Here is a 21321-nt window from a genome sequence, read left to right on the forward strand (position 1 = left end):
AGGAATATTGACTTCCTTAGGTAGCAGTTAATCTAACCCACTATAGTATTGTTGCAAATAAATAAAGATATATGGGACATTATTAATTTTTGCTAAAAATTGGATTTAGATGCACTTTAATAATAGAATTTGTTTATTTTTCAGCACGTCAAACTCAATTATACAACTTCTAGCTTCTGAAAAATTTAACGGAGAGGGTTATTCCAACTAGAAGTCAAATTTAAACACAATATTAGTAGTTAATGATTTGAGGTTTGTTTAACGAAGGAATGTCCTCCTATTCCCAGTTTGACGGCAAACCGAAGCATTTGGGATGCATATGATAGGTGGATGAGGGCGAATGAAAAGGCTAGGGCCTATATCTTAGCGAGCATATGCTCAACAAGAAACATGAACACATGCCCACAGCCAGTGAAATTATGGCGTCATTATTGGATATGTTCGAGCAACCGTCATCTTCTGTTCGACACAAGGCTATAAAATATGTTTATAACTCGAGAATGAAAGATGGAACCAATGTCTGGAAACATGTCCTAGACATGATGGTTCATTTTAATGTCCTTGAAGCTCACAGGGCTATCATAGACAAAACTAGTCAAGCTAGTATGATATTAGAGTCTCTTCTGAAGAGCTACCTAACCTTTCGTTCTAAAGCCGTAATGAATAAGATAAGTTACAATTTGACTACTTTGTTAAACGAACTACAGACTTATCAGTCAATGATGAAATTAAAGAGAGTGAAGCAAATGTTGTTTCACGACAAAAGAAATTTCTAAAGGGCTCTTCGTCAGGAATGAAACCCATTGACAAAAAGAAGTTTGTCCCTTCTTCATCTAAAGACAAAAATGTACAGATGAAGAAAAAGGGAAAAGGGATTGAACAACCCACTACAAAGAGAAACATGGATCCCAAAGGAAAATGTTTCCATTGTGGAGAAGACAGGCACTGGAAATGGAACTGCCCGAAGTATTTAGCTGAGAAGAAAGCGGAAAAGATAAACCAAGGTAAATCAGATTTACTTGTATTTCAAACATGTTTAGTGGAAAATTCTCACTCGACCTGGATATTAGATTCAGGAGCCGCTAACCATGTTGCACTTTTCTACAGGAAACTAGTTCTTGGAAACAACTCTCAGAGTATGAAATGACTTTCAAGGTGGTAACGGGGGAAGTCATTTCAGCAGAAGCAGCGAGAGATGTCAAGTTATTTTTTGGAGATTCTTTTTTCTTGTTAAGAAATGTATATAACGTACCAAAGATGAAAAGAAACTTAATCTCCATTTCATGTCTACTTGAAAATATGTATAAAGTATCTTTTGAAGTTAATGAAGTGTTCATTTTTTTAAGAGGTGTTCATATTTGTTCTGCTAGACTTGAAAATAACTTGTATGTGTTAAAACCAACTAAAGAAAAAGCCATTTTAAATATAGAGATGTTTAAAACAATTGAAACTCAAAATAAAAAAACAAAAGATTTCTCCTAATGCCTATCTTTGGCATCTCGGACTTGGTCACATAAATCTTAACAGGATTAACAGATTAGTTAAAAATGGTCATCTAAATCAGTTAAAAGATAGTTCTTTACCTTCTTGTGAGTCATGTCTTAAGGGAAAAATGACTAAAAGTTCTTTTGCTGGAAAAGGTCTTCGTGCCAAAGAACCCCTCGAACTTATACATTTAGACCTTTGTGGTCCAATGAATGTAAGAACACAAAGTGGATATGAATATTTTGTCGATTTTATTGATGACTATTCTAGATATGGCTATGTTTACTTAATAAGTCACAAGTTTGAAACTATTGAAAAGTTCAGGAAATTTAAGACCGAAACAGAAAACTTATTAGGTAAAAGAATTAAAACACTTCGATCAGATCGATGTGGTGAGTATATGGTTTTACAATTCCAGAACTATTTGGTAGATCATGGAATTCAATCCAAACTCACAGAACCTGGAACACCACAACAGAACGGTATTGTAGAAAGGAGAAATCAAACCTTGTTAGACATGGTTTGATCCATGATGAGTTCTGCTTAGTTACCTCAATCCTTTTGGGGGTATGCAGTACAGACCGTTGTATATATTCCAAACATGGTTCCCTAAAAAATTGTTTCTAAAACACGTATGAGTTATGGAAAGGACGTAAAGGTAGTTTACATTACTTTTGGGTCTGGGGATATTCGTCACACGTGTTGGTACAAAACCCTAAGAAATTGGAATGACATTCAAAGTTATGCCTCTTTGTTGGATACCCAAAAGAAACAAAAGGAGGATTGTTCTATGATCCCTAAGAAGATAAAGTATTTGTTTCGACAAATGCTACATTCTTGGAAGAAGATCATATTAGAAGTCATTAACCTCGTAATAAACTAATATTGAAAGAAATTACCAAAGATACTACAGATAAATCAACAAAAGTTGTTGACGAAGCTGGTCTATCAACAACGATTGTTGCTTTATCACATTCTTCTCAAGAGTTGAGAATGTCTTGATGTAGTGGGAGGACTGTCATCAACCTTAACGCTACATGGGTATAACAAAAACCCAAGACATCATACTTGATGATGGTCTAAAGGATCCATTGACCTTTAAACAGGCAATGGAAGATGTTAATATGGAACAATGGATAAAAGCCATTGACGTAGAAATGGAGTTTATGTACTTCAATTTTGTCTATGATCTTGTAGATCAACCACATATGGTTAAACCTATAGGTTGTAAATGGATCTAGAAAAGGAAAAAAGACCAAACTGGCAAGGTGCAAACCTATAAAGCCAGACTCATGGCAAAAGGTTTTACCCAAAAGGAGGGGGTTGACTATGAAGAAATCTTCTCTCCTGTTGCCATGATAAAATCAATAAGAATACTTTTATCCATTGCCACATATTATGACTATGAGATATGGAAAATGGATGTCATGACAGCTTTTTTGAATTGCCATCTTGATGAAAGTATTTTTATGTCTCAACCAGAAGGGTTCATTAAATAAGGGTCAAGAACAAAAGGTTTGTAAGCTTAAGAGATCCATTTATGGGTTGAAGCAAGCTTCTAGATCCTAGAATATAAGATTTGACACTACGATCAAATCTTATGGCTTTGAACAGAATGTTGATAAACCTTGTTTATACAAGAAGATAGTCAACAAAACTATAGCATTCTTGGTCCTTTATGTCGATGATATTTTGCTCATTAGGAATGAGACAAGTTACCTTGCTGACTAAAGAGATGGTTAGCAACACAGTTCCAAATGAAAGATTTGGGAAATGCTCAATATGTTCTTGGAATTCAGTTTTCTTGAAATCGAAAGAACATAACCTTAATACCATCTCAGGCATCTTATATTGACAAAATGTTACCAAGATATAACATGCAAAATTCCAAAAAGGGTATGTTACCTTTTAGACATGGAACCCATCTGTCAAAGGAACAGTTTCCTAAGATACCTCAAGAAGTTGAGGAAATGAAAAGAATTCCATATGCATCAGCAGTTGGGAGTCTGATGTATGCTATGTTGTGTACATGTCCTGACATATGCTTTGTAGTTGGAATCGTCTGCAGGTTCCAATCTAACCCAGGCCACAGTCATTGGATGGTTGTCAAAAACATCCTCAAGTATCTCAGGAGAACAAGGAACTATATGCTTGTGTATGGGCTTAAGGATTTGATCCTTACAGGATACATTGATTCTGATTTTCAGAATGATGTAGATTCCAGGAAATCTACCTCAGGATTAGTTTTCATTCTTAACGGAGGAGCTATAGTGTGAAGAAGCATTAAACAAAGTTGTATAGCTGACTCCACGATGGAAGCAAAATATGTAGCTGCATATGAAGCAGTTAAAGAAGCAATGTGGCTGCACAAGTTTTTGACAGATTTGGAAGTCGTTCCAAATATACACCTGCCCATTACTCTGTATTGTGACAATAGTGGTGCAGTTGCTAATTCCAAGGAACCTCAAAGTCACAAACATGGAAAACATATCGAAAGAAAGTACCATCTCATCAGAGAGATCGTACACCAAGGAGACGTGATAGTCACGCAAATAACCTCAAAAGACAACCTTGTTGATCCGTTTACAAAGGCCCTCTCAGCTAAAGTGTTCGAGGGCCATCTGGTTGGACTAGGACTACGAGCAACATAATCTAGGGCAAGTGGGAGAATGTCAAAGGGTATTTTGGATGCCCTAGTTTATTGTATTTTTCTCTCTTTATTTCTCAACATTGTAAACATTATATATTTATATGTTTATCTCACTAGAGTGTTAGTCCAAGGGGAGATTGTTGGGAATGGCCCAAACTCGCAGTTGTAAATGTTGTTAACATATTCTATTTATCAATAAAAATGTTGTCAAGTTTTTTTTCCAATAAATTACCATTGATATTGCATCATTCTATGAAAATCCAATAAACAAATCCATGGCTATAACATGAATACTTTAACTTTATGTGGTGACATAAAAATGGATCGAGTTTTAGTATGCAGCCCATTTTGTATTGATACAAATGATGTGATCCAAAAATCATTCATATAGAGACATGTGAGTGGAGGCATCCTATGCAATGAGTTTGCATAAGACCGAACCTCGAAATAGTCACTTTTCTTTATAACAACCATTTACTGTTAAAACTGACTATCTCAAACTCAATGACCTAAGGTAACTCGATCTTAATCCTGAGCTAACTATGAACTCTTGTTTATTCGAGATTATCCTTTGATTTGCATAGGTGAGAGTCGTCCAACAGCACTGCTCAATAAGCCTCCCATTTTGGGGATAAGACCAGAAAGGTAGTTGAAGACATGGCTTTGTAATATGGAATTCACTCCTACCCGATTTAGGGTTAGCAGATAGGTTGTTCTCTCAAGCGTTGATGTCTTGTTTTGAACAATGAGGCCCCACCCTCTCATGGAAGAGAGGGTTATGATTTATAAGTTGGACTGTAAATCAATTGTTCAATGGAGGATCAGTGGAAGCTTAAGGAGCAAGATGTATTTACAAGGGTAAAATGGTAATCTTTGACCCAATTGTAAATACAAATGATCTATGAAGGATTGACTTATCGATTATGATTAAAATGGACAGAAATATATCTACAGTGAGGAGAGTGCAATTATCGAGCTATAGTGGAATGTCTTGGTAGTTAAAGAATAGTAATTAATTCGGTTTAAAGAGTTTAACCAATTAATTACAAGTCGTTGGAGCTTATGATTTATAGGTCCATAAGGTCCCTCTACTAGCTCGTAATTTGGATTTGTAAATTGCATAATCTTGATAAGATTTGAAATTAGGGTTTAGAATTTGAAATGTTCAAATTCGATCAGGGTTTCTACTTATTATATTTGATACAATTGAAATGTTTAATTTGATCGAAATTAAATAAAATTGGAGAAACGATTAATGTTTAAAATATGATTTAAATATTAATTGTATAATATTAATTTCATTATGATGGAATTGTTTTTTAATATTAGATAGTAAATTAACAAAATTAATTAAAATGTTTAATTAATTAGTTTTATTTTAAAAATTAATTAATTGAATTAATTTTTTATAAAACTAATAAATCAAATTAAATAATTTTAATTTAGAAATTAATTTTGGAAATCATTTTTTGAAAAACCATTTTGAAAATCAAAACTCAAAGTGGAGATTTTCAAAAGTTGGAAATCTCCACTATGGTGCAAGACACCTTATCACTCAATTTCATTTTCTCCATGGAGTAGGAGTTGGCCTTCATGCAAGCTTTGAATTTGCATGATGAAAGCTCTATAAATTGAAGTGCTAAGTTGAATAATTGATTCATGGTTACAAGAACTTCTTGAAGGACTCTGCAGAAATCAATTACCCTCCAAACCCCCTTCATATCTTATATACATTTAGCTCAATTTAGTGTTTCCACCACACAATCCTTACAAAAGAATAGTAGAGAAGATCTTTGTGGTAGTCTACTTGAAGATTAAAGCTCTTTCACGTGGAACTCAGCTGGTATTGAAGAAGATTCTTCAAAGGTATTATATTCAGCAAACCCTCTTCTATAATAGTTACTTTGAAGCATGTTTTAAACTCAAATAAAGTATAATTAGAGTGCTTATTGATTCTAATTTTCTCCATTGCATGTTAATGTACTCTAACATGGTGTTGATATTTTTTCGGCAAAATTAGAAAATAATTTTTATATGCTAAGACCGTTAGCAACTAATGCTCTCCATAACACTGAGTTGTTTAAAACTGTTGTAACTCAACATAAAATACTTAAAATTTCTCCTAAAGAAAATGCCCAACATCAATCTCAATAGGATTAAGAGGTTGGTGAAGAATGGACTTCTAAGCGAGTTAGAAGAAAATTCTTAACCTATGTGTGAGTCATGCCTTGAAGGCAAGATGACTAAGAGACCTTTTACTGGAAAAGGTCACAGGGCCAAAGAACCTTTAGAGCTAATACATTTAGACCTCTGTGGTCCAATGAATAAAAAGCTAATGATTATTCAAGATATGGGTATGTTTAATTAATGCAACATAAGTTTGAATCTTTTGAAAAGTTCAAAGAATTCAAGGCTGAAGTTGAAAATGCATTAAATAGAACAATTAAAACATTTTGATCTGATCGAGGTGGAGAGTTTATGGATTTAACTTTCCTGAACTATATGATAGAACATGGAATAGTATCCCAACTCTCAGCACCTGGTACACCTAAGCAAAATGGTGTATTAGAAAGGAGAAATTGAACCCTATTGGACAAAGTTCGGTCTATGATGAGTTACGCTTACTTACCTAACTCGTTTTGGGGTTATACAGTAGAGACTGCAACGTACATCCTGAACTGCATTCCTTCTAAGAGTGTTGCCAGAACACCTTTGAAGTTATGGAATGGTCGTAAAGTTAGTTTACGTCATTTCAGAATCTGGGGTTGCTCAACACATGTGCTTGAGGCTAATCCTAAGAAATTGGAACCACGTTCAAGGTTGTGCCTATTTGTAGGCTACTCCAAAGGAACGAGAGGTGGTTACTTTTTTTATCCTAAAGAAAACAAAGTATTTGTATTGACAAATGCTACTTTTCTTGAAGAAGACCACATAGGGGAGCACAGGCCCAGAAGTAAGATTGTGTTGAATGAAATTTCCAAAGAAACTACTGAATCTTCAATAAGAGTTGTTAAAGAACCTAATACCTCAACAAGAGTTGTCGAAGTAGGTTCATCTCTTAGGTCAAATCTGTAACATCCCACACCTTTTTATTTATTTATTTATAATGTAAAACTTTTCCCTTTTCAATAATTGTCCTTAGTTGAGCTGTTTTGGAATTCTGAATTTAAATATAAATGCGAGGATTTAAGTGTTGTCGTGGAATTTATTCAAAAATTATTCAATTTGAAAAGTTATGGCAGGAATTAATTATTTTTGGAAAAAGGAAAGGAATTAAATAGTATAAGTGGTTAAGGAAAAGATCTAATTAGAGTTATACTATTTTCCTTTTATTATTATTTTTTTATTATCATTATTATTAGTAGTAGTATTAGTATTAGTATTTTTTTAAAAATAAAAAGGGCCCCCCCCCACTTCTCCTCACCCACGCGAGCCTCCGTTTTCTTCTTTCCTTGCCGCACACCCAGCCGCACACCACCCAGTTGTCGTGCACCTCCAACCGACCACCGTTCGTCAACCTTCGAAGCGCCGCACGTCCGCTTTCAACCGTCGCACCACTGGATCCAACCCCTCCCCCCCGCGTGCCACCAGTCGCCCAGCCGTTGACCTCCCTTCAACTGCATTGCTCGCCATTCGTGGGTTTCGGCCAACCAGATCCCATCAGTCAGACCACACCACTTGCCGTCGCGTCGTCCCTTTCAGTCGTTCATTCCGTCCTCGAGCAACCAGAAGCTCTCCAGCCGCTATTGTGAGCCTCCATCCAGCCGAGCCGCTCATCCAAATTCCCTCCAGCCACGCGTCCGCCACCCCAGCCTCACCACTGCCGGTCGCCGTCGTCCCTACCGCATCGGGTTCGCTTTGGTCTTTGTCGAAATCTTGGATTAAGGGTAAAATTATTTTGATTGAATTCCTTGAGGATTTTGAGCAGTCACTAGAGTTTAGCCTTAAATTGTTGGTTCACGTCATGTTTTGGATGTAGAGCAAAATTTTTAGGCTACTGAAGTTGTCGTCCAGCCGAGTAAAGGGGTAGTCGACGAATCTTGGTGAAGAGTAAGGCTCTAAACTTATGTGGGTTGTTAAGCATGTTGTATGTTTATGAATTTCTCAATTTAAGTTTGACTGAACCATGGACTGCGGCCTAAAATAATTTTCCATGATGTTGGGTGTTAGGTTTGGATCTTGAGGTGTCCTGGTGTCTTTGTTTTGGGGGTTTTTAAGTTTGATCCTGTGGGCTTTCGGTTTCATTGGACAAGGAAGAGGTTGAGCTTGCTAGTTTCTAGAGTTTGCGAGTAAAGGTAAGTAATCTTATCACTGGAACTGCCCACGGGCCAGGCTCTAGTTGTATGCTAGCATGATAAGTGTATGTTATGGTAACTGTTAGCATGTTGATTGACAGTATGACTTGAATCAAAGTATGTTCTGGCATAAATTCTGATTTGTTTACATATATACCCAAGTGCTTGATCGTTAGTATGTGATAGTATGTGTTTTCATATGTCGATGTTTGATCTGCTGGCGTTGAGGCATACTTGTATGTTGTGGCTTTATGATATAAGTTATACATGGATGATGTATAATATGTTGTTAAGAATTAGGGGTATATGATGCAGCCATGGTATTAAGGATTTTTATGTATGCTTTAGAACCGTACAATGTTGAAGCTTAACATGTTAAGACTGTGTGAATATCCTCATTGATTAGTTAGATGCTTACCAGTTTGTGTTTCCTTCGGGATTCACCAATTTGTGTTTCCTTCGGGATTCACCAGTTTTGTGTTTCCTTCGGGATTCACCAGTTTGTGTTTCCTTCGGGATTCACCAGTTTTGTGTTTCCTTCGGGATTCACCAGTTTGTGTTTCCTTCGGGATTCACCAGTTTGTGTTTCCTTCGGGATTCATCAGTTTGTGTTTCCTTCGGGATCCACCAGTTTTATGTTTCCTNCAGTTTGTGTTTCCTTCGGGATCCACCAGTTTTATGTTTCCTTCGGGATTCACCAGTTTTGTGTCTCCTTTGGGATTCACCAGTTTTGTGGGCATACTTAACTACAATAGGATAGGACTCAATCTCTTATATGTTACATGTTTTTATGTGCCAAAGGCGGGTATCTAGAGGACATAGATGCCTAGCCTGACCCCAGTGGTGGGGTTACTTACTGAGTATTTCATACTCATTCTTTCTTTTGTTGATGTTTCAGGTAAGGGTAGAGATGCACTGGCGATGGCGCAGCGGAATTCACGATCAAGCCACTGGGACTAGTTTTTACGCTTCCGCATCATGAGATTTAGAGTTCTTTTCATGTTTCCCTTAATGTTTAGTTTTGATGTTTGAAACTTATTATTAAGAACTGTTTTTCATATGTACTTATTAACCTTTATGATTTATGGGTACCCTATTATTGTTTTTAACAATTGCATTTAATAAATGTCTTTTGAACTTCTTGTTTTTAATTAGCATTTATTTCAAATGACTGAGCGTTGTTTTAAATTCTTTGCATGCATTTATTTTAGTAACGGCCTTACCTAAGTCCTAGGGGGTCAGGTCATTACAAAATCCACCTCAAATGTTGAGGGAACCTCGACATAGTGGGAGGGTTGTGAACACACCCATTTGCTATATGGGTTTAACTGAAATCCTGGCTATAGTAGTTGATGGTGAAGTTGAGGATCCATTGTCTTACAAAAAGGCAATGGAGGATATTGATAGAGATGAATGGATCAAAGCGATGGATCTCAAAATGGAGTCTATGTAGTTCAATTCCATATGGGATCTTGTAGATCAACTTGATGGGGTTAAACCTATAGGTTGCAAATGGATCTACAAGAGCAAATGGGGTGCTGATGGGAAGGTGCAAAACTTCAAGGCTAGACTGGTGGCAAAGGGTTATACCTAGGTTGAGGGAGTTGATTGTGAGGAGACTTTCTCACCTATTGCCTTGCTTAAGTCTATCCGGATTCTCTATCTATTGCCTCATATTATGACTATGAGATTTGGAAAATAGATGCCAAGACTGCTTTTCTGAATGGAAATCTTGAGGAGACCATTTACATGGTGCAGCCCGAGGGATTCATAACCCAAGGTCAAGAGCTAAAGGTTTGCAAACTTAATCGGTCCATTTATGGACTGAAACAAGCTTCTCGATCTTGGAACATAAGGTTGGATACTGCGATAAAATATTATGGCTTTGATCAAAACATTGATGAGCCTTGTGTATACAAGAAGATTATCAACAGTTCAGTAGTTTTTCTAGTGTTATATGTGAAAGAACTTAACGAAGAGCATCCATGAGTGCATTCGAATCTTTCTGATTTCATTGTGACCGAAAAACAACATACACATTCTAACAAACAGTTATGCAAATTACACTAATTAATGGCATGATATAAAATACAAGGGATTGAGTTCACATACTAGTTGAAGACTCTCTTCAATCTCGAACTCAACGCAGTGGAAAAACCTCTACGTTCTCTATCACCCAGCAAAACAGTCGGCTATGGCAACACGATAGTCTACACGAACGGCAGCAACATGAACAAGCATGAGTAAGCAAGAGCGGGGACGACACCACCACTTGGAGCCCTGGTATTCTCGAAGTGAGAATCCAAAGTGTGGTCTTTGGTGAATTTGGTAGAGGTCGGAGGAATGGGCTGATCGTGTAGACAATAAGCAAGTGGGAGAGAAAGCTATCGTATAGCAGGGATGCTTATCGTTTAGACAAAGCTACACAATCGTGTAGGTTTTACTAAGCAATCGTCTAGTAATAGGTAAACAATCATTTAAAAAACGCAGCACGCTAGGTGATTGTTTAGGAAAGCTAAGTGATCATTTAAAGAAAGGCGTGTGATCGTTTAGACGTGGGTGTGCGATCGTTTAAGCGATGAAGCTCTATCGTTTAGGCTCTCGGCTAAGTGATCAAGACGTTTTCACACCGGTTGCAATTTTTTCGAACTCTTTGCAAAATGAAACAAATTTTCATTTCATTCTTCGATTACAATAACCGAATACAAAATTTCCCACTAACGCATGATCGAGGAGAAGATTTCGGCCAATTATCATATAATTAACCAATTTAAATAATAAATGAATATAATCATATTATATGTTTACCTTATAGTTTGATATCATATATCTACTATAGTAATTTCTCTTCCACTTGATATAAATCATATTTATATCCAATTTCCTCCATAATAATGTATCTCATACATTTAGCCAATTATATCATATATAATTAACCAGTTCAATTATATCACATATAATCGAACTCCCTCTTGTCAATTTCAACATTTCAATCTGACCCAAAAATTGATTCTCAACTTTATCCAAGCTACCTAGGGGACCTTATGGACCTATGGCTCGAAGCTCCAACGGTACGTGAATAGCTGACTAAACTCTTTAGCCACGAGATCCACCATTCGTTAATTGCCAGGCATTCCACTAAAGACCAACAGCTGAACTCTTCTTACCACAGATATATTTTTGTGTCCATCAGATATAACCAATCATGAGTACGATGACCCTTCACATATGCTCATAAGTACACCTGAGCCAATTTACTATTTTGCCCCTGTAGTTACATCTCACTCCTTAAGTACCACTGATTCCTCTAATGAACAATATAACATAGTCCAACTATGTGTGAACACCTCTGATGACATGCAGAAATGCATGTCATCTTAGGCCTTTTACTTAGAATTATGAAGGTTGTTAAGCAGAATATGCGGCAATTGTGCTAGAAATCCATGAGAAAAGTGAGCTTGCATCGTTCAGCATGATGAATCTCGGCTAACCCATTATTATGCGATATTATGCGTTCAATGTTCTATTTTTGTAGCTAACGCAGGAAGTGGACGCAAACGTGAAAATCGGACTACCGCATAGACGACCGCATGCAGAGAAAACTCTCCATCGTAAAAAGGTGAACGTGTCGGTCAACACATGGATGTTGCGGTAATCAGCCGTATGCATCCATCGCATGGGAGTTGCACTCGTCAAGCGATTTCGGTCATCATGTAGAGTTGCAGTATTAAGTGAATGTGGTCAATGTATGATTGCGGCTACTCGATAACACATGATAAAGGGATCAACGCAAGGTTGGTGGAATGAACGCATCAACGCATCTACTTCAAGAAAATCAAAAGATGATGTTGACATTTCACCTACCACGTTGTTGGCAGCAGAGGTTCAGAAAGGACTAAACACGTCGAATGTCAGAATTAGAGCAGTCCATTAATGTTGTCGGCAATCCAGGCTCTATATAAAGAAGCTGATGAGCAGAAATTCAAGTTATCCAAGGTTTTCGCCTGAAGTTCGCCTAGGGCGGATCCTTGTGATCCAGAAAAATTGCGTGAGAAGACGCTTGAAAGTTCTTCACCTCCTTCATCCATTCCGAGTGACGATCGGAGCCTTCGACCAGAGCTAGATCTCGAGAGAGTCAGCTCCACCGCCCATCCATGGCACCACTGGCAACCTTGACGCACATCCGCTGGAAGCAAGTCTTTGCTTCCAGCCGGTCATTTCATTTTCCTTTCTTTTCTTATATTGTATTGTATACATTTTGTGATTAAGGAATTAATACACTTTGTGTTCAATACATTTCTATGTTTCCTTCGATTCCACCTCCATCTTCTTTACTTAGCATCTTTAACTTCATTGCATCACTTAGTGAGATTGCTTGAGAGGTGTGCGTTGCGTGAGTGTGTGAGTAACCTTATTTTCTTAGTGTGAAGTTGTAGCAACGCTTGTCTATAGGCCAACGCAATGCTTGTCTATGAGTAAAGTCAGGAATAACCAACTACCCAAGAGGGTAAGTGGTTGGTCGCATTAAGCAATGCAAGCATTGTTCACTAGAGATAGGAATAATCTTAGGTCAGCAAAGTTCATGTGGTTACCTTGTCCTATGAGCGTTTCATTCATCATTTAGGCATACTTGGGAGAGTAGTCTAAAACCTAAATCTAAGACTCGAGAGAGCGGATTGTAACACATAGGCAAGAATGGGGAACTTAGGGATAAGCTCCGTTTGCTATCACACAGTATATGCACCCTACGGATAGGATATTGCATGCGTCCAGGAAGTAGGATAAGGTGTTATGCGGCTATCACGCTCATGCGGCTATCACGCTCATGCGACGAGAGCTCGTGAGCGGGTTATGGAGGTTTAGGTAGGCATAGGCTTCCTGGCAATATCGCAGATACACCGCATACATCCTAGAGTTAGGCTCAAGTGTGTAGCATTATTGCATGGCTTGCGTTGACTGTGGTCGCCCTTGCGGTCACTCTTAAGTACTGCAATGAAAACATCTCTACATTTTATCTATTTCTCCATTCATTTGTTTCATGTCAAGAGTTTTCGTGCCTCTACCTCTCATGCATATTCTCATTGCGTTGTCTGTTAGCTAGGAGTAAGAGTAGTGTTAATGTAGAAACCCCTCCATCATTCTTTTATTTAAACTACCGCATGCACATTACCGCATTCATTTTGCTACAAGTCCTTGAGTTCGACCTCGGATCACTCGAGAACTTGCGTTCGCGTTATACTTGGCGTGAGCGCAAGAAAACTTGTGACAAGATGCATGATCATCGCATACATTTGTTAACGCATTGTCATTCCAACGTATGACCATACTTAAGAACGTGCATCGTATATTGAGTCCAAGGGATTTTAGTTGTCGAGTAAATTGACATTTAATTTACCGTCATCAACCTCTCGGGCCAAGAGAAGGTGTGTAGCACCACAATGTTCAAGCTCTAGAATCAGCCCTTAAGGAAGCTATCTATCTACTTACCCCTACTTCGGGGAAGGAATGAATTCCATCTTGTGTAGCTGAGTTCCCAACTCCCAAATCAGATGAATCCCCAAAATGGTAGGTGTGAGTTGGCGACTTGGCCACTCACACCCATAAAAATCAAAGGACTGCCCTCAATGGCAGAAGTTCCCAACTCACTCAGGATTGAGGTCATGTTACCTATGGTCATCCTAGTAAAGTGAAGTCTCTGTCATGAATGGTGTTATATAACGAGACGTTAACACTTCATGGTCAGGTCTTATACAAACTCTTTGTATAGGACGCTCTCGCTCGCATGTCTCCTACACAAATGATCAGGATCAGACCATCTGTGACAAGTCACAACACTTGTGACCATTCACAAAGCGGGTCGCATCCATAGCATTACCAAGATAAGGTTTCCCTCTATATCCATATACTACAGACCATTTTAGTTATCACTTAAGACATGATCCACTTGTATGTCACCACATACATGCTTAAGATTACATATAGATAACCTGGGATTTTATGTTATTGGTTTGTGGTAAAGCAAATAAAACAAAATAACTGAGCAAAATCAAGATGTGAAGTAAATATCACTATATTTATACAACATAAGCGTTCATAAAAACTGTTTACAAAATACAGGACATGAGACTTTAGGCCATCAACCCCAACAATATGTAGATGATATCCTACTCATTAGGAATGATGTAGGTTTACTGACTGCATTTAAAAATTGGCTAGCAACTCAATTCCAAATGAAAGATTTGGGAGAGGCTCAGCTTGTTCTGGGTATTCAGATCTTTAGAGATCGAAAGAATAAAATGCTAGCTCTGTCTCAAACATGTATATTGACAAGATGCTTGTCAAATATTCGATGCAGAACTCCAAGAGGGGCTTATTGCCTTTCAGCACGGAGTTACATTGTCTAAGGAACAATGTCCTAAGACACCTCAAGAGATTGAAGAGATGAGACGGATCCCCTATGCATCTGTTGTGAGCAGCTTGATGTATTCGAGGTTATGTACTAGACCTGACATTTGCTATGCAATGGGGATAGTTAGTAGATATCAATCTAATCCAAGATTAGATAACTGGACTACCGTGAAAAACATCCTCAAGTATCTACGGATAACGAGGGACTACATGCTCGTGTATGGTTCTAAGGATTTGATCCTTACGGGATACACAGACTCTGATTTTCAGATTGATAAAGATTCTAGGAATCCACATCAGGATCAATGTTCACTCTTAACGGAGGGGCAATAGTATGGCGAAGCACCAAGCAAGGGTGCATCACTGACTCCATCATGAAGGCTGAGTATGCAGCGGCTTGTGAAGCTGCTAAGGAAGCCGTTTGGCTCAGGAAATTTTTAACTGATCTAGAAGTTGTTCCAGACATGTCAAAGCCCATCACACTTTATTGTGATAATAATGGTGTTGTGGCTAATTCTCGAGAACCTAGGAGTCACAAGCGCGAAAAACATATAGAGTAGAAGTATCATCTCATCTGTAAAGCATGGCCGACCATGTCGCCCAGATGATCAATGCCTTGTAGATATTGGAGAACGAAATAGCGCACCCATCGTCTGTACCTCGGAGGTAGAATTTCTTGTGAAGTACTACTTCTCTAATGATGATAAGGATGTCATGCCATGCTTGCCAGTTTGTGAGGCTAAGGAGGATCCTAAGCCTAATCTCGTTGACATCTAGGTGATAAAGTTAGAGGTCGAAAGACCTCGCCCTGTTCTAACACCTAGTATTTCATATATTTTTTAATTTTCCTCTTCTAGTCCTCACGAGTCTGTTGAGTCTTTTATTTCTTTCGACTTTTTTACTCTTTTGGGTCATTTGAGTCTTTCAATTTTTTTTTTTTCACTTTTTTGCCTTATTCCAAAAATCACAAATTTGATCTGTCTGGTTCTCTTTAAAAGATGAAGAACCTTACAGTCTTACCGGGCTATATGACTCATCTAAGAAGGGACCAAAGAAATATGAGAATTTCTTTATTCCTTGACAAGGGATATGTCACGTCGAGCAACTGATAACTTGTAGAAATACAAATTATTTATACTGTTTTATTTAGATATTGCGGTAAAAAGAAATGAAAGTTGCGTCGATAGTATACAAATTGGCTAAGAAATACAAAAATTATGAAATGTCGTAAATACACCCACTAACACCATTGCGATGGTAGAATAGAATGTTTCAGTTTCTATTTGCAAGAAATAAGTCACCGCATGCGTTCATGGCTTGAAGACAAAACAAACAACACATCTACATTGCATTGCGCCCATCAATCAAGAATGAAAAGATGATCAACGCAATGACGGTGCATGCGACAATCGATTTTGAGCTTAGCGATCAACGCAATTTCAACTGCATGTGGTAATAAAAAACAACACCGCATGTGGCAATTGATCGAAGATGTGAAGAGCAATGTATTTGCGGAGGATTCTGACAAGTGTACAACTTTTAGTTGTGCATTTCTGACGGATTGATTGTGTAATAGAAGGAATTTCCCATTTCGCCATTTCAGGAATTGCCATAACTATACAGTAGTGACCACAAATTCAAAGAGCCAAGGTCTCGCCTATAAATAACTTCTTCAAATTCACTGAAAGATAGACATGTATACATAGAGACGTGCATATACTGATTCTGAGAGAGAGGCTGGTCTGAAGCAACTGTCCAGAGTAGATCCAGGAGAACGATGAGACAAGGCCGAGAGGTGAGTCTCCGAGCAGAGAATTCTTCCGATTCTCGTAGTTGAAGCTCTGTGCAAAGGTCAATTCTACCGGAAAGAAAGCCTGAGAGAGAAGCTATGAAACCTAGATTTCCATTTTTCCTACTTAAACAGGTGATTAAGGGATTAACTAGGAGAAAGTTAAATCCTATGTTGAAGAAAAAGGAAATTTCTAAGTGTTGAATAGATTTTCCTTGAGTAGCTTTGAGTTAAGCTTAAATCTCTGAAAATTGACTAAGTGTTGGACTAGGCATTGCTATGTGAGTAACTTTGAGTTAAGCTTAAATCCCTGAAAATTGACTAAGTGTTGGACTAGACATTACTATGTGACTAGCTTTGAGTTAAGCTTAAATCCCTGAAAATTGACTAAGTGTTGGACTAGACATTGCTATGTGAGTAGCTTTGAGTTAAGCTTAAATCCCTGAAAAATTGACTAAGTGTTGGACTAGGCATTGCTATGCATTGGCCACAAGATCTTGGAAAGAGTACTTGGGCAAAGGGAAATTTTGGAAATTTGGCTAAGTATAGAATGTTATGTGGGATGCGTTGGAAGGAGGGAAAATTTGGAAATTTGGCTAAGTATAGAAAGTTGTGTTGATGCGTTGGAAGGGACCAATGCGTTGGAAGAAGTTGTGTTGATGCATTGGAAGGGACCAATGTATTGGAAGAAGTTGTATTGATGCATTGGAAGGATTGTTGGTGATGGCATGCGGCTGAAGGAAGGAAAATGGAAGTGATGCATTGAACATCCAAGAGTTTGTGGACGCATATGAAGAATGAACTCATGGAAGATGTCATCGGACATGTGGCTTGTTAGGAAGAATTCTTAAGCCTTAAGTAAAAGAGGTGGCAGTATAAGAAGACATACAAAGGTAAGGGCCATGCGTTGGTGAAAGGAGAAGAAGACACATTGGGTTGTGTTGATGCAAGATTGCGTTGATGGTGTAAGGAAGAGACACTTGGTCATGCGGCCAAGTAGGAAGTGTCGACCATAGAGCAATCTTAGATGCCTATAAATAGGACCAAAGACTTCATTCTTCAGATTACAACTCAAAATACATTTAAGAAGAGTGGGAAAGTTGAGGAAACCTTGCTTTAGAGCAAAATCCATGCGTTGGACATAGAAGTTCAAAGAGGACGTATTGGACAGTGAAGTCTGGAAAGTAGCATCAACTTGAGACGAGGAGTTCTCCCAGAATACTCGTGCGTTTGATGTAATTCCAAAGCCATCTGAAAGCTAAAAGAGTCTAGTTTTCATGGTGGCTATCGGAGAAGAAGCTCCAAGGAATCGTGCTGGAGAATGAGGAAAAGACAGAAGGGTCGAGCTGTTTGGTAAGCTGGGCCAATCTTGATATTTTGATGATTCCGGCCAAAACACGAAGAATTATGAGCTAAGATTTTATGGTAAGCTTCTTGAGACATTTTAGAACATGTTTGCAGAAGAAAGTATCTTAAAATAAGGTCTGGAACTATGAGTAATCTAAGCTGATATTTGAATCTGGAATTTAGGATTCAAAAGGGAAACCAAGGAAACCTAAGGAACTTTGGAAAGGAAAGTTCCTAACTAACCAAGGTAAGTGGTTATTGTGTATTATTGATATGAATTCTATATATAAGTAAATATATATAGGGGATAATGTTAAATTGGCATGATCAAAGATATGTGTTTATCTGATTACTATGCTTGTTAAGATATTGCTTGTATGTTTGTGTTGGAAACTGGAATTGTACCCGGGATATATAGTTAGCATGCTTGAAAAGGTACTTGGCAGGAAAATTAGTCGGCTTTGGTCGGCGGAAAATTATAGTCGGTGATGATCAACGGGAAATATAGTCAAGTTACCTAAGCATAGCTAGCGGGAAAATAGTCGATGTGCACATTGGAGGGATAATAGGGTACAGGGAAAGTTTCCACAAGAATTGTTGTTGTCTTAGTATACGTGTGGAAGTACTAGGGATGTTTATATTATGTGATAACCAACGGTCAAGCTGGGGTTGATTTTTTTAACCAGCGGTCGAGTTGGGGATTCTCCAGCAGTTGGGCTGGAAAATAATAATGAACTTGTGGTAATGTTCTTGTTGACTATGCATTGCTTTCCCAAAAATATATTTCTGTTGACGAAGTTATTTGTTTATCTAAAGGCACCACTCACTGGGCTTTGTAGCTCATGTTTTCCATGCTTTATGTTTTACACCCTCCCCCCTAGGTAGCAGAAAGGTGAGGAGTTCTAGGGTGCTGCTAAGGTTAAGGTCTGCCACGTGCCACAGTTACACTTCCGGAGGGTTTTATGGTTGTTGTTGTAAATTTTGTTGTTAAGTCTTTGAGTTGTATAAACGTTACATTGTTGTAATATAAAGATGGGCCTACTTAATCATTTGGTTGTTGAATTTGTTCATTGTATCAGAGTATATTCCACAAGAGTTAATAGCAGTAAGTGTCAACAAAAGGGTTGATAACTGCTACCAGTCACGCCCTTTCCTAGGCTAGGAGGGTAGTCTGGGGCGGGGTGTGACAGAAGCTTTCCTCTCCATCACATCCACACGCCAACAAGCACAAATCTCTGATCAGGATCTGTGTCAAGACGTTGACACTCTTTCCGTATTTGTTTCTATCCTCTATTTCATCTTTTGTGTTCATCTTCTGTAATTCTTCATTCACAACATGTATCAAACGCTTAATTTTAGAATTAAATGTTATCATCGTCACCATTATCATCTCTCTGTCTCTTTCCATATATTCATAATCCATTTTCTCCATGATGTGTTCTTAATCTCTAGGGTAAATAGCAAGAATTAAACGAGTGAGTTAAATTGTGTTAAGGAATTAATTAAGTTTAGCTAAAGCATGCTCGATGGTATCTTCACCTGTGAGAGCAGAAGTGAAGATGCTATTCCGCCTATCGAGAGAAGGTTGGAAGAATGCGTTAACTAAAGTGAGAAGTATTTCCAGAGATGGAAACAACCTTGCGTTCATCACGTTCATCCTTGTTTCACCATAGAGATATGGGAACGCGGCCGATCACCGAGAGGTGTACGCCAAGGGAAAGCGGAATCTTAGTTGCGTCCTTAATGCAATTGACAAACTTGCAATGTTTTTACTCTTTACTCTTTCTCTTTCTACTTCATTCATAAGACTTGTCATCTCATACATCGATTCATTTGTACAACTTCATAGTCAGTTCTCGACCTCAGTACCATGTATCATGTATCTTGTATCGTGTATCATAGTAGCTTAGGATTTTACTTTATCAATGCATTTTTACTTTACTTGGTCAACGCATTTTTACTTTAATCACAATTTATATTTCTGTATAAACCCACATTCTTTATTCATTGTTAAAACCATTCGCATGTATCACATAAGTATCGCATTAACAAAAACAATCCCCGTGTTCGAGTTCGGATCATTCTGAGAAACTTGCATTGGAATTATACTTGGTTTCAGCGCAAGAAAACTTGTCACACGCACTACTTCATCGTATACTACGAGCATATCATTATCAACGCATATATTTAGAATGTAGTATCACATAAAAATGTCTTTATCACAAAACACTTGAGCGCATATTTAGCACATCATTCATTTCATTCACAAACCATGCGTTAGAGTTAGATAAAGATAAAAGATTAAATTTCATGTCATCAACAACCGACATTAAAAATTTTCCCTTCTTGGAGGGAGCCAAGTGACAAAATCTTATTACTTTCCTTTACTACTTTCTAGCTCAGTGTTTTCTTTTTCTTTTGTCTGTTTCCTTCTTTTGCCCTAGAGAAAAGAAAAAGATCAATTCAAGTGCGAGCTCTCATACCACCATCCCATGCATGTAAATGTCATTAGAGGAGGTTTGTTCCCTTTATTCTTTTATTTTATTAGGCTTAGATTAGAGATACATTGGAGACGATGTATCATTTTAAGTTGGGGGTGGGGTATGTTGTGATAGCTTGGGGTCATTGAGTGATGTGCTCAGACAATGTTTGTGTGCTTAAATTGCTTGCTTGCTCTTTTACTTGATTTTTTATGATGAAGAGTTGATGACGCACCATCTTTGTGATTAGGTTTGTATGTAATAATGTTTGAAAAACATGCTCATGATTTTTAGCCTATTTTAAATTTTTTTCTTATCTCTCATGTATCTTTAGGTATTTTGTCTAACGAAATTAGGTCTTACATGCTTTAAGCTGTATTATGTGGCTTATATTTTTGTTGTCACCCCGAAAGGCCTAGGTGATAGGTGTTAAATGACTGAAAGCTCAACCTATGCCTAAGTTTTTTTGCCAAACTCTTGTTTTGTATTGTAAAAGCCAAGTGAGAGTAAATAAAAGAAAGTTTGTAAAAGGTAAAGTATGTTGTGAAGTAAAAGCAAGTTTGTATGTTATTTTTTGAGAGGATTACTCCTCTTTCTTGGGGCTATGATTAATCTGGGGTGACTATGACACTAGTAGTTTTTGTCTGAGCTAAGATATCCCTAATGAATGAGTAAGCTTCGACACCTTGTTAGAAGACATTGCTCGTAGTTGGATATCTTTCATGTAACCCATGTGGGCAAGCCAAAATGAAGGTGACGTGTCTAGATAAGGTCTCCTATTTTGTGTGAAGTAATAAATTAGAAAAAGACAAAATAAATAAATAAATAAAAGTTTGGTTCCCTTGAGTGTGTCATTGCATTATTGAG

Source organism: Benincasa hispida, chromosome 3 (genome assembly GCF_009727055.1).
Source record: "Benincasa hispida cultivar B227 chromosome 3, ASM972705v1, whole genome shotgun sequence".
NCBI lineage: Eukaryota > Viridiplantae > Streptophyta > Magnoliopsida > Cucurbitales > Cucurbitaceae > Benincasa > Benincasa hispida.